Source organism: Mus caroli, chromosome 5 (genome assembly GCF_900094665.2).
Source record: "Mus caroli chromosome 5, CAROLI_EIJ_v1.1, whole genome shotgun sequence".
Lineage (NCBI taxonomy): Eukaryota > Metazoa > Chordata > Mammalia > Rodentia > Muridae > Mus > Mus caroli.
This window is the reverse complement of record NC_034574.1, coordinates 112,751,550-112,763,611: the sequence shown is the minus strand read 5'-3', so window position 1 is coordinate 112,763,611 and position 12,062 is coordinate 112,751,550. Positions and strand designations below refer to the sequence as shown.

The window sequence follows — 12,062 nt, the reverse complement described above, 5'->3', positions numbered from 1 at the left end:
TTGGTACTCACACTGCCATGACTGCACAATGAAGCTGAAGGCTCGGGGTTCAAAGAAGATGAGGTTACCCCTGATCAGATCCGGAAAACACACCCCAACGGAGCTGTCGCGAAGAAGTAAACTGGGGGTTGGGGGCGGGGAGCTGGGCTAGAGATGAGTTCATGGAACAGAGCTTTAGAAAATAATTTTAATTTGGCAATAAAGAAATGCATAGGAAACTAACACTGGGTACCCCGGATGCTCAGCGCCATGGGTTACTAGGGTTCCCTCTGCAAAATAAAAAAAACAAGATTGCTAGCATTTTCCTGGGGTGTTGGTGAGGCAGCAAAGGAATGCATTTGAAGTTTGGAGGTATCACCTACAGAAGCGAAATCCTGAGATAAGAGGAAATTTGGTGAGAGCTGCGAGCCCGTGCCTCAGGGCTCCCTGCAGGAATCTTGGCTCCACACCCGGGTCTTAAGCAAGAAGTTTTCCAAAGCCAAACTCTCTCACCCCAATCAAGATTTAGCGCTGGCTGAGCTGAGAAGGAAGACCCGCCAGGATTTATGGGAACTGTTAGGGAAACTGGAGAAAGAGACAGGACTGGGAACTCGTGGGGTCCACAGGAGGGCTTCCTGTGAACAATGGAGGGACGGATGTGTTTGACTCCATCAATCCCACCTTTCAATCCACCGTGTGTCTCCGCACTTTTTGCCTTTGGCTTTCTAGAGGGGCCGTTAGCCCACATCGATCTGGGCTTGGCTTTTCTGTTTCCAGAATTTTCTTCCGTTGCTTCAGTTATGAGTGGCGGGAGATGGGGTGGAGATTAACGGCTGGCGGAGGAGTTGGAGCAGTGGGTGGAAAAGAAGCAATGGGGAACACGAGGAGACTTCGCTTGTAATTATTTGGTTTGAACACATAATTTGAGTTTTAAAACATCTGTACTAAGTACGTGAACATGGTCAGGAGACTTGCCCAAAGGGCCTCCGTGTGCACACCTGTAAGATGGGGTTAAGGACATCTTGCTTGCATGTGCCCGTATGAGGATGGATGAATTGTCTTTAAAGTGATTGATACAGCCTGGGCTCATGACGAGTGTCCCTGAGTCTGTGGCTATTATTTTGAAAGGGAGAGGAAAAGGGATGGAAGGTAGAGATACGGAAGGCCAAGGAAAGGCCAAGAGGGCAGCAGCAACAACTTGCTGCTATTATATATGTGTATGTATGGATGCATATATACACACCCACATACACACACAATTATTTACAGTGTAGGTAAGACAAGCATGAAACAAAGCAAGCAATCCTCCAAATATGAGCTTCCCTCCCAGATCATTTAGAGGGGGGGATCATAGTGGTAGCTGTGTGTCTTGAACACCTTCTTGGAGGTCTCCATCACAACACACACACACACACACACACACACACACACACACACACACACTGACTGCTTCACGATATCCAAACAATTCTGCTCCCTTGCCTTCAGTCCAATATTATTTTTTACTCTTTCTGGCCACATCCTTACATTGAAGATGTTCTTAAGTATTCTTCTATCTGCATAATAATATGCCACTGCCTAGTTTGCATAATTAGCTTAGTCAGTTTCCTGTTAATCCAAACTTTCTGGATCACAAAAGTGCCCCATGAGTCACTTACAAATGAGAGGCCACAGCAGGATAAACACCAGCAGGATAAAGTCTGGATGGCTGGATCCTACTTGCCCCCAATAGTGGCTGTAACCATTACCCAGAACCCCCTTCCCTCTACACCCTCAACAGCACTGAATGTGAACTTCAAATACCCTCTACACCAATCTTCTTACCAGATGCATACTTCAAAAGCACTGGGTGACCATGGGTTGAAACAGGGCTCAGTAGCTTGTGGCTGTAAGCCTTTCCTGGAAGCTTGAAACCGAGCCTTGGGGCTGCTACCAAGAATTCTCTCCTTAATTTACCCCTGGATGGTCATATACAGGAGCACCTGGTGAAACACAACCCCCTCCCCCCTAAATGAAAGCATAGTACCCTAAGGATCTCCAGGAAGCTTCTGCACATTAAGGTTCACCCTCAGTGAGTGTGCTTTGGAGGGTCACCGTGCCACAGATATGCCTAGATTTTTCTCCCAGTATCATTTGAATGGCTGGCTGCGATTAGAGCCCTGGGAAGAAAAGGAGTCCAGTAAAGAGAGAAGGTTAGGAAAGGTGATGGGGCGGAGGCTACTCCTGGGGGGCACGGTGGTCAAATGTTAATATTCTCATCACTTACAGGGAAAGGCCAACCGTGTGGCATTCCCACGTTCTTTGTCAAAATTTAAAGGAGTGAGGCTGTTAGACGAATGTCGGCAGCGCATTACGGATCACGGGGCTTTTCATTCACGGGTATTTATGGGTTTATATTTGCCTAATAAATATGACAATAGATGGACAGCTGTTGAGAAGGGGAGACCCTGGACTCAAAGGAAAAAAAAATTATAGAAATCTGTCATCCAGGAAGGGAACTAGGAAGGAGCTCAATCCTGAGTGGCTTGTTGGCCTTGAAACTTCTGCTCCTGCAAAACCCGGGACTCGGAGCAGATAGATGGTATCCGAGGATGCTGGTACGCACACTCCGGGGGTGGACCGAAGCTGATAAGGGCAGCTTCCCTGGCTTCAAGTGGGCAACCAAGATGACTGTGGAAAGCAGGGAGCGGGAAAGGGGGTTGGGAGAAGCGTGCTTAGTCAACTTTCGTACCCCTCTTTTCTCTTGTACTTCCTGTCCTGGGGAGAATGGAAGTAATCCCAAAACAAGATTCCTTGATATAGTTTTCAAAGCCTTCTCCTCTTTTTGAATTTCACTAGGCCAATGGGATCTGTCTTCTAGTCTGGTTTGCCACAACCAACAAAGTTTAAGCTCAACTTCAGCACATTCTGAGCCAGAAAATGAAGACCAGACAGTTGAATGGGAAAATGAAAAGGAGTGTGAACTATCCTAAGGGAGACAAGAAAAAATGAGGCAGAGGAAGTGCCTTCGAACAACGAGCAAGGAAAGAAAGAAAAAAAATGAGAATACCACCTCAACAGTCCAGAAATGCCTGGCATTTGTGAGACCTCGGGTTTAATTCCCAGTACTGGAGAAGTTTAAATTAAAATATGTATGTACAAGAAAGAAATAAAAGCGAGCACAGACTGGGAAAGAACTGAGCAGGGTGGGAAGGGGGAGAGAAAAAAAAAACGAAAGGAAGGGGGTGAGAAAGAAAACGGAGGCTGGGGTGGGGGGTAAAGAAAAGAGAAAGAGAGAAATATCCAGGAGCAAAACCAGCAGAAGAAAGCCAGAGGCTCCCAAAAGGCTAAAGAGAGGTAATCAGAAAAGCATTCCGAACAGTTGGTTAAATTCTTCTCAGGGAACCCCGGCATCGGAGGCGCGCACACCCGACCTCTTAAACACCATTTTTGCTCCCGGCTATCCTTATAAACAATATTTTTCGATTAAATTTAATTAGCCAGCCGGAGCTAAAAGGCCGGCTTGGCTGCAGGCTGGAGGCCAAGGGTCCGGGTGTCTTAGGCCGACACGCTTGGCTAGGTCCTCTTTTTGTCTAGCCGCCAAGCCCACCGGGTCAGGGACGGAGCCCCAGGCCTGGGCTTCCCTGCACTATAGTTCGGAAGCTTACCAAGCCCGGGGAACCAGCCGCATACCAACTCGTGGTCGTCAGCTCCAAACCCCAACCCTCCACGCCCGCTGCTAGTTCTCTAGCCGCCGGACATAGGGTTTGTTTTATAAGGCAAATCTGTAATTTACACATTTTTGATTCTGCCTGTGATTTGGCCCTCCGAGGTCCTAGGCCGTAAAACCCATGGGGTCTGGCAGAGGGACCCCCCACTTCATGCCCCCGAGGCTCCGGGTCTCCCGAAGTTCTTTATCTGCTACAAATAACTGCGTGGAAAGTCGCCAAGAATAAAAAACCAAACACAACATTCTTGCCTTCCCAGTCACCGGTCCCTCCCGAGCCAAGGGACAACGGGATGCCGCACCGCGGAAAATCCGCTTGCTGTGCTCTGCGCACACCCAGGGCTCAAAACACGGTGGGCTGCTTGCCTTGGGGCCCTGCTCTCTTTTCTAGCAAGAAAAAGTGTGTGTGTGTGTGTGTGTGTGTGTGAGAGAGAGAGAGAGAGAGAGAGAGAGAGAGATCCCAATTCCTAATAACAGCAAAAAGTAAAAGCGAACTTTTAAACTATAGAGCGTTCCCGAGTAGAGACTCAACGCTTTTCACAGCCTAGATCCTCGCGAGTGGGTGTGTGCCGACTCATTAACCGCAAGGGCGCCTTTACCGCGCTTCCCATAGGAAAGCGACGAGACCCATGCGGATCGCTGTGCGCGCGCAAACAAGGATCTGTCCGCAGACAATCACGTGTGAATTATCCACAGCCTGGAAAGTACAAACAGCACGCGCCAGAGGTGATCTGCGTGCGAAAGATCCCGTGCTCGTGCGCCCTAGGCTCCGGGGTTTGCGAGTCCCTCAGTGAGCACGACCTTCCGGGCGAATTGCTTGCAGCATACGCTGGCTTCGGTGCGGCGCGCGTCTCCCACGCTGCCACTAAACGGGTAGATGCGTTGAAAAGTGCTCTGAGTCTTTTATTCGCTGCCGGTCGCTTACTGAACAAACAAAGCCTCTGTGAAGTTTCGGGGCGGAAGGCATCCCAGTTCCTCCGCGGCGGAACCAAAAGGGAAGGGTGGAAGAGCGTTGCTTTAAGGTCCCCATCTTCTGCCCCTTCTAGCTTCCTTTTGGTTAAGATCAACACACTGTGGCTGCCACCGCGTCAGCCAGCCGCGCTAAATAGCTTATTCCCACACGATGCACGGCCTTCTTCCTTGTCCGGACCCGGCGGGCGTCTCCAAAGTTTAGAGCCTTCAAATACCTCCCCTCGATGGCTTTAACAGACTTGAGGCAGGCAGAGCCACCGCCCCCGGTGAAAGAGAAAGTTCGGCCGCGGGGAACCTCAAGCTGGGGCACTCCAGTCCGCAGGCTCTGGGGAAGAGAGTGGCCTTACAGAGGCAAAGCAAATCCTGGCTACCGCAGGTCTCTCAGCGCGCACGTGCGCCCAGAATTATAATACAATATAACACGTCGTAATATCGGGTATTATACGCACCGCGTTTACCTTCCTTTAGGATTTGTATGTTGTGTTAGGGTGTGCTTATGTGTTTGTTACGACGTGCTGGGACGATGTAGCATTCCCTGGCCCATGTGCCCCGCACCTATGCGCTTACTCGACCTCAAGTCTAACAACGAAAGAACAAGCAAGCGGCAGTATCCATTTCTTAAGCCTTGCACAGAGATGGGGAGGCTCTTTCCTAAAGTCGCCCAGCAAGGAACATGGGGCATAACTTGGATTGGAACTCATAGCCTAGAGACTAGCCTACGAATTAAAGGGAGGTGTCCACCCACGCAGCCCAGAGGGGAATATATCCCTGTACCACACACCGCAGTCTCTGGAATCGCCTTGCAATATAGATTTATTTTATTACATTCTCACCATCTGGTTGAAGAGAGAGAGAGCCAGCCGGCATTCTACAACTGTCTGGCTGGGAAATCAGCCTGGACCGATCTCCAGCTCTCAGGGAAAAGATTCAACTGGTCTCCTGCCTTCCACTCCTCCTGCCCTCCCCAACAGCTTCTCCTAAAAGTCACCTTCACTGGATAGGAACAGAGAGGTTAAAGCAGTGGCTCTCAGCCTTCCTAAGGCTGCGCCCCCTGAATACAGTCTCTCACGCTGTGGTGACCAGCACCCCCTCCATAAAATTATTTTCATTGGTACTTCATAACTGTAATTTTGCTACTGTTAGAATCGTAAATATCTGCGTTTTCCGACAGTCTTAGGTGAACCCTGTGAAAGGGTCGTTCGAAACCTCCCCCCACAGGGTTGAGACCCACAGTCTGAGAACCACTGGGTTAAATTATTTACCCAAAGTCACTCAACAAGCAAAGGGTTCAGATCCAACATTCAGACTCCAGAGCCCCGATCTGATTAGTTAGGAATTCTAAGGTTTGATCCATGTCTGAGCAACAGGTTCTAGATAAGGGACTCAACTTTGGAAAGTTAGGAGCATCCTTGGGATGCAATAAAGCCCTGTATCTCTTTTCCCAAGGAGAAGGGCTCATGCAAACAAATGCAGCTTGTGCCACTTGGACTGTATTCCAGGTTCCCAACTGTAACAGCTACAGAGCCCAGGACTGGGTCCTTCACCTCTCTCCTGACCTCATCCCATCTTTGTATATCTTAAAGGAGGCAGAGGGTGGTACCCTCAGATGCTACCTCAGGACTCTTGTTTAATCAGCTCTTCAGCTGCAGAAGCCAGGGGTCACGGTTGCCCTCAGAGGATGCCCTATGAAACCCACCAACCTCAAACTTTCCCAGTGGTTTCAGGGGGGGATTTGGAACCTTCCCCCCAGCTCTCCCATTTCCAAAAAGAGGCTTACAGAGGAAAACAGGGAGCAGAACCAGTGCTCAGCCCTGGGAGGTTATTTTCAGCCCTTATACTGGACGCTTGAAGATTTTCTGTCCATGTATCCAATTTGTGGGGCAACTCCCCAAACAAATGTACTTTGTGTCTGAGTCACAAGTGTACCATAGACCCAAAAGTCCAAGAGAAAAAAATAAAAATAATATAAAAATATAAAAATAATAACCCCGCCCCAAAGGTTACAAATCGCATCTCTGGAGATAAAAAAACATCCAATCCTACCCTCAACTGGGAGGAATGAACAACCCCATCCCCACAGTCCCTTGTTCAGCTCTTGCAACTTTGTCAAGCTGGGCCTGGGGTTCCTACAATGGCTAAGTATGGGTGAAGAGATTTCTTCTTCCTTTAATCTTTTTAAACCTTTCTTTTATTTTTTCTTTAAGGAACTTTTTTTTGTGTGTGTGGCTTTTCCAGAGGAAAAAGTATGCATTAGACTTGTCATCAGAGGATGGCAAGGGTGTCACCCAAGAAGGTTCTTCACTCCATCATCCTAGGCCTCCTGGCTTAGTTGGGGTGGACCAAGCTTAATTTACAGATCAGCCTCTGGATCTTGGGGGCTATCGTGGGCAATTCCACTTGGGAACTCTCGCTAGGTGATCTTAGAGTCTCTACCCCAGGCCACCAAAGGACCCTGAATCCTGCAGAGTTCTGAGAAGAGACCAAGGTGACCGAGGACCTTCATGCTCACCACCACCACTACCACCATTCTACCTCTTCTCCCCTCCCATCTCTGCTTCATTCCAGCTCCAGGGTTGGGATGGAAGAGCAGAGGACCAAAAAGTAACTGGAAATTTCAAGAGAGAGTGGAACTTTTGAGGTCTTGAAGAAAGGAGATACTTAACAGAATCTAGACCCGGGTTTCCATAAGATCAGATTTTGACTATGGGGCAAATCCAGAATATTTAGAAAATTCCTCGTTACTTATAGATAATTGGCTAAATTGACAAATTCAGTCAGGGAGTTCAAGTGATACCTGAGGGGGAAACCATCCTGCCCTTGAGGCCAGTTCATGCCATGCTAAAGGAGTTGATTCTAAAGAAGTTGGATTTTTCCTTTTGTTTTAATTCAAAAAATGCGGTGAGTTTAAGATGGAATTTCCAGTGGGTGCTGGTGGTCCCTCGTCTCAGCCAAGTCCCCAGAAGCAAATCCCTGGGTGTTCAGCGGGGTCCCCACAGTGGAAGGGAGAGGGTCTGGGGAGTGCAAATGGGGCGGTAAGCACCCTGCAAGGTGACGTAAGTGGCGCTGATGAAAGCTGCCCACTCCATCAAGGGGTCCGCCCGGCAACGTGGGCCGCAGGGAATGCCTCACACACTCCGAGTCAGGCCCAGACACCTTCAGAAATGTTTTTCTGAGCGCCCTCCCCATGATGGCGACAGCAGCCTTGGCGAAGCTGAGAGACTGGCCCCAGAGCCCCCCACCCCTACCCCTCCCTGCTTGGCCTTGTTTTTGCTTTTCTTCCCAACAGCAGTTTGTGTGACTCCTGGGGACAGGAGCCAGCCTGCAGCTGTGACCACAGACATGTTAAAGAACTGCGCAGGCGAGAATCAAGAATCTGGCAGGAAGAGTCACCAGGGGTCTCTCCCACCAATCCTGGGGACGGGGACTCCCGGTAGTAGAGAGTTGTCCCAGTCACTCCTGGGTCTGCAGGGCCCCTGGAGGGACCTGAAACTTTACAACCAAAGAATTCGTCTTTAGCGATGCTTGCTTTCCTGGCCAGCCAGGCCAATCTCTCAGTACCTGCCAGGTGTCTCAACTCAGCCCTAAATGATAACCAGGAGACATCTAACATCTCCGAAAGCCTTAGGTTCCTGAGCTTGACATTGTACCAGCCCCCACCCACCCGTTTTACAGATATGGCTTTGGGAACTGCACTAGTGCATGCTGGGGTGGGCTGAATGTGACTGCCTGGCTGGAGCTGTTGTGGGGCAGGATGCCTGCTGCATGCAAGGCCCCAATTTCACCAAGATCTGAGTTCTCCCAACAGCCGGAAGAAGTTACCTTCGTCCCCTCATCTCCTCCCTAGTCAGGAATCTAAAGCTAGACCAATAGGAATATTTGCACCCAAGCAGGTAATTGGCACCCACTGGGGCATCCCACACCCATGTCAGTTTACTCTGGGACCTGGGGGAAAGGGATTTGCTTGTGATCCTACTTAAGACCTTAGCATCACTAAGAAGTTAGGTGAGATGTAAAAACACCAAAGAAAGGCCACACCAGAGGCAGAAACCATGCCAGACAAGTCATAGCTTTGGTGTCATTACAGAGAGACAATTGCCCTTGGTTAGGCTGCAAACTTGGATCTTGGAAGGGTGATATCTGGTTCCCCGCCAGCCTTTGGCCACTACACCACCAGTCAATGTATAACAAATAGAGAGAGAAAAGAAGAGGGGGTGTAAAGAAAGAACTTGGGGTGAGGGTAAAATATCTTGGAAATAATACACCAAGAGGAGGAAACAGGACAGTTTATCTGCACCCCCAGCCCTCGCTGCATGCCTGTTTAAAACCCCTAAGTAATTTTAGATCCTGTCTTCAGTTAATATATCTCTCTCCCTTTCCCTAAGGCTGACAGGGAAGCATCAGGGCTGCAAGAGTCATTGGAAAAGGGTCTTTAAGAGTTTCCACATTGTTTAGCTACACAAAAGTGTTTGTGGTTCCCGGGGACCCTTCCCCTCCCCCACCCCTTCTCCAACTCATTTCGCATCAGAACTGCAATTGTTTGAGGGGGTCTGAGCCACATAAATCCTGCTTCCAGATTAATCTCCCTGCTCGATTGCTCTGGGGGTAGTGATTTTTTTTCTGGAGGGGGGTCTTTAAAGAGGGCACAGTGCAGAGATTTATTAACAAGGAAAAATGGTTTATTTTTATAGCTGACCTTCTAAATGTGGGGGTGGGAATGAGTCAAGGAAGGGAAGGAACTTAGTGGCTCGGAGGGCTTGGTTTTGGGGTGCTGTTCAAGATTCCTGCTGAGGGTTTGAACTTTTCTCTTGGTTATGCTTGGCTGGGCCAAGAGTCAAGGGAAAGGTCGGAGGGACTAAGCCAAAATGTGCTGTGTGGGACTGTCGATGGTGTGTGTGTGTGTGTGTGTGTGTGTGTGTGTGTGTGTGTGTACCAGTGGACAAGCCTCTTCAATGTCCGGAAGCCAGGGATTGATATCCCCTCCCCCACAACTGACTATGATCTTTGGGCCAAATGGAGGGTGGGTGTAGACACACTATGTGCACAAATTTTTTCTGTAGACAAAATCCACAGTTTCCCATGGAGCCCACTAATGGAGCAAAATGTAAAATTGGTTCCTTTGGCTGACCCAAACCTTTGGAGAGGGGTGTACGCTCACCTAAGCTTTTGACCTTTTAGCTGGGTCTGACACTACAGTGCTGCACTCTAGAGCTCTCTGTAACCAGTTCTGGACACATTTTAGACTCCTGAGAGGGTTATCAGGGATACCCACTCAAGAAGCAAAGGGCCGTGATGTGACTTTGAGTCTGGGACTGGCCTTCTGATCTTGAACCCTTGGATGGATCTCTTAGGGACTCATTTTCCTTCAGACCTTTGTTTGGAGACCGGGTGTCATCTTAGGAGTTCACGGTGGCCTCCAACTTTCTGCATTAGCCGCCCCCCCCTCCCAGAGTGGGAGCGTTTGGAACATGGGAGATGACATCAGCAAACTCTTGGAAGGATGTGTTTTAAGGTCACATAGATGAAGTCCTTGTCACAGATGACTGCCTTGGAGTGCCCAGGGACCTGTACACTGTCCATAATGATTCCTCTTTGTATCGGGTGGATGCCTTTTTTTTTTTTAAATGATTTTCCTTGAAAAACAATTTAAATTCTAAGGTGATTTTTGCAGCAACCTGGAGGTCCTGGGCAGGTGAAGGCATCCCGTTTAAAGCAAACAGACGGAGCTTAAACTCTGGGCTCTGAGTGTCCCAGAAAAGGACCCCAGCGAGCCAGGAGGCTGTCTTGGCAGTCACACTGGTCAGGGCCGCCTGGTGTTTCCCCCGCGAGCAGAGCGGGGTGAGAGGGCGAGAGAGGAGAGTTCCCTTTGATTGTGGGCACAGACTGTCCGGCTCCGTGGCGTCTGTCTGTCTGCGCATCTGCTCCCGGGTCCCTCTGCCCCCAGTGAACTCTGTGCGGGGGCCCAACGCAAAGCAGAAAGCAGACCCCAGGGCTCAAGCACGGGAATGCAGTGCGGGCCACTCTCTGGCGGGACCTGGTAGAGGTCTTGGACGTTTGAGCCTCAAGTAGGCTGAAACTATGAAAGGCCTCGCGGGAGGGGAGCGTTTAGGGACTTCTGCGAACCCACAAGCTCCGGCTTCCTGAATGTCTCCCCCCCCCCCCCCCCGGGTGTCAGGACACCTGCTCAGAGCCTGAGCCAGCCGCGTCCCTCACCAGTTGGAACCTACCTGGGATTCCTCCCAGGGAAACACGCACTCTGTTCAATCTCTCCAGACAGTATCAACGCTTTCTTTAAAGATAAATTAGTCACCCAAAAGAAGGCTCTATTTCATAATGATCACTCAATTTCGCATCACATTAAACTAATGACAATCTATTTTCTCTGAAAATTCTAGTCTCCCTGTGGAGGAGGCTAGGACCAGAGACTTAAGGCAATCTACCCAGTAGTTAGGAGGAGACACGACGAACCCCAATCCACTGGCATTAGATTCAAAACTCTTATCACAGGACTGCTGCACCACCAGAGCAGGTCTTTACAAGAGCACCCCTTTGGACAGGAGACACCCCGATAAACACTGTAGTTTCACGGTGAGACAGGAGTGCACACCACGTCAGCAGATGGCTCAGACACATGAGCTCCTGACAGGTGAGGTGTGTGCATCTCATACGGTTTCTACTTTCTTGCAACTTAGAGTGCACAAGCCGGTGCCCTCTTCTCTGAAACGGAGAGAGCATCCTCCCACCCTATGAAGCCCCTGTGGGATGGTACCCATTCTGGGTATACCTGTCGTTGCTCCCACTCCCTCCTCCCTGCCCTAGGGTGGGTGTCCCTGAAATAATAGATTTGTGCCTACCAGCGTGGGTAAGAAAGGAACAAACTGACCCGGGCTGCCCAAGGCTCCCCACCCACCTGGTGACTTACCTGGTGGTGACCTGATGAACACTTGACTGCGCTCAGAGCTTAAGCGTTGACGAGCACGCACCGGGGCTCGAACCCCTCCATCAGACCGACTTCGGCCGATAAGCAGGAGGGGAGGGCAGCGGCCTGCCTGGGCAGCTGGGGCCAGTTGGTCCGAGCTCCCGGGGGCCGGCTGCCTGCCAGCGGTGCTCAGGACAGCGACGAGATGCCTGGCCAGGCCGTTCTGGTTACAATCACCTCACACACCGCCGCATTCCGCCCCCACCCCATCCTTACCCAGAGTCTGAAGTCACACCTTCTCAGGCCGCGGAGCTTCGTCGGGCTTGGGGGCGATGAGTGAAGGCGAGGTTGTTAATCCGCAGCGAGCAGGCAGGTCCCTACAAAGGAATATTTTTGATGGCGGTGGGGTGGGGGTAACACCCACCAATCTTGAGTAGGTCCGCCGCCCCTCCCTTATCGACCAGGAATTAATTTTTCTACTCAATTAAT

General features: G+C 50.2%; 1 protein-coding gene across 1 annotated transcript in view; it reads right to left on the bottom strand.

Annotated features, from left to right (window-relative positions):
- The window catches only part of Tbx5 (T-box transcription factor 5), an 86,934-nt gene extending 75,306 nt beyond the window's left edge, over positions 1–11,628 (bottom strand). Inside the window, exon 1 of the mRNA XM_029478102.1 lies at positions 11,577–11,628. The gene's annotated coding sequence lies outside the window, so the exon portion shown is untranslated. The remainder of the gene's footprint in view (positions 1–11,576) is intronic.
- Between the last annotated feature and the right edge of the window lie 434 nt (positions 11,629–12,062).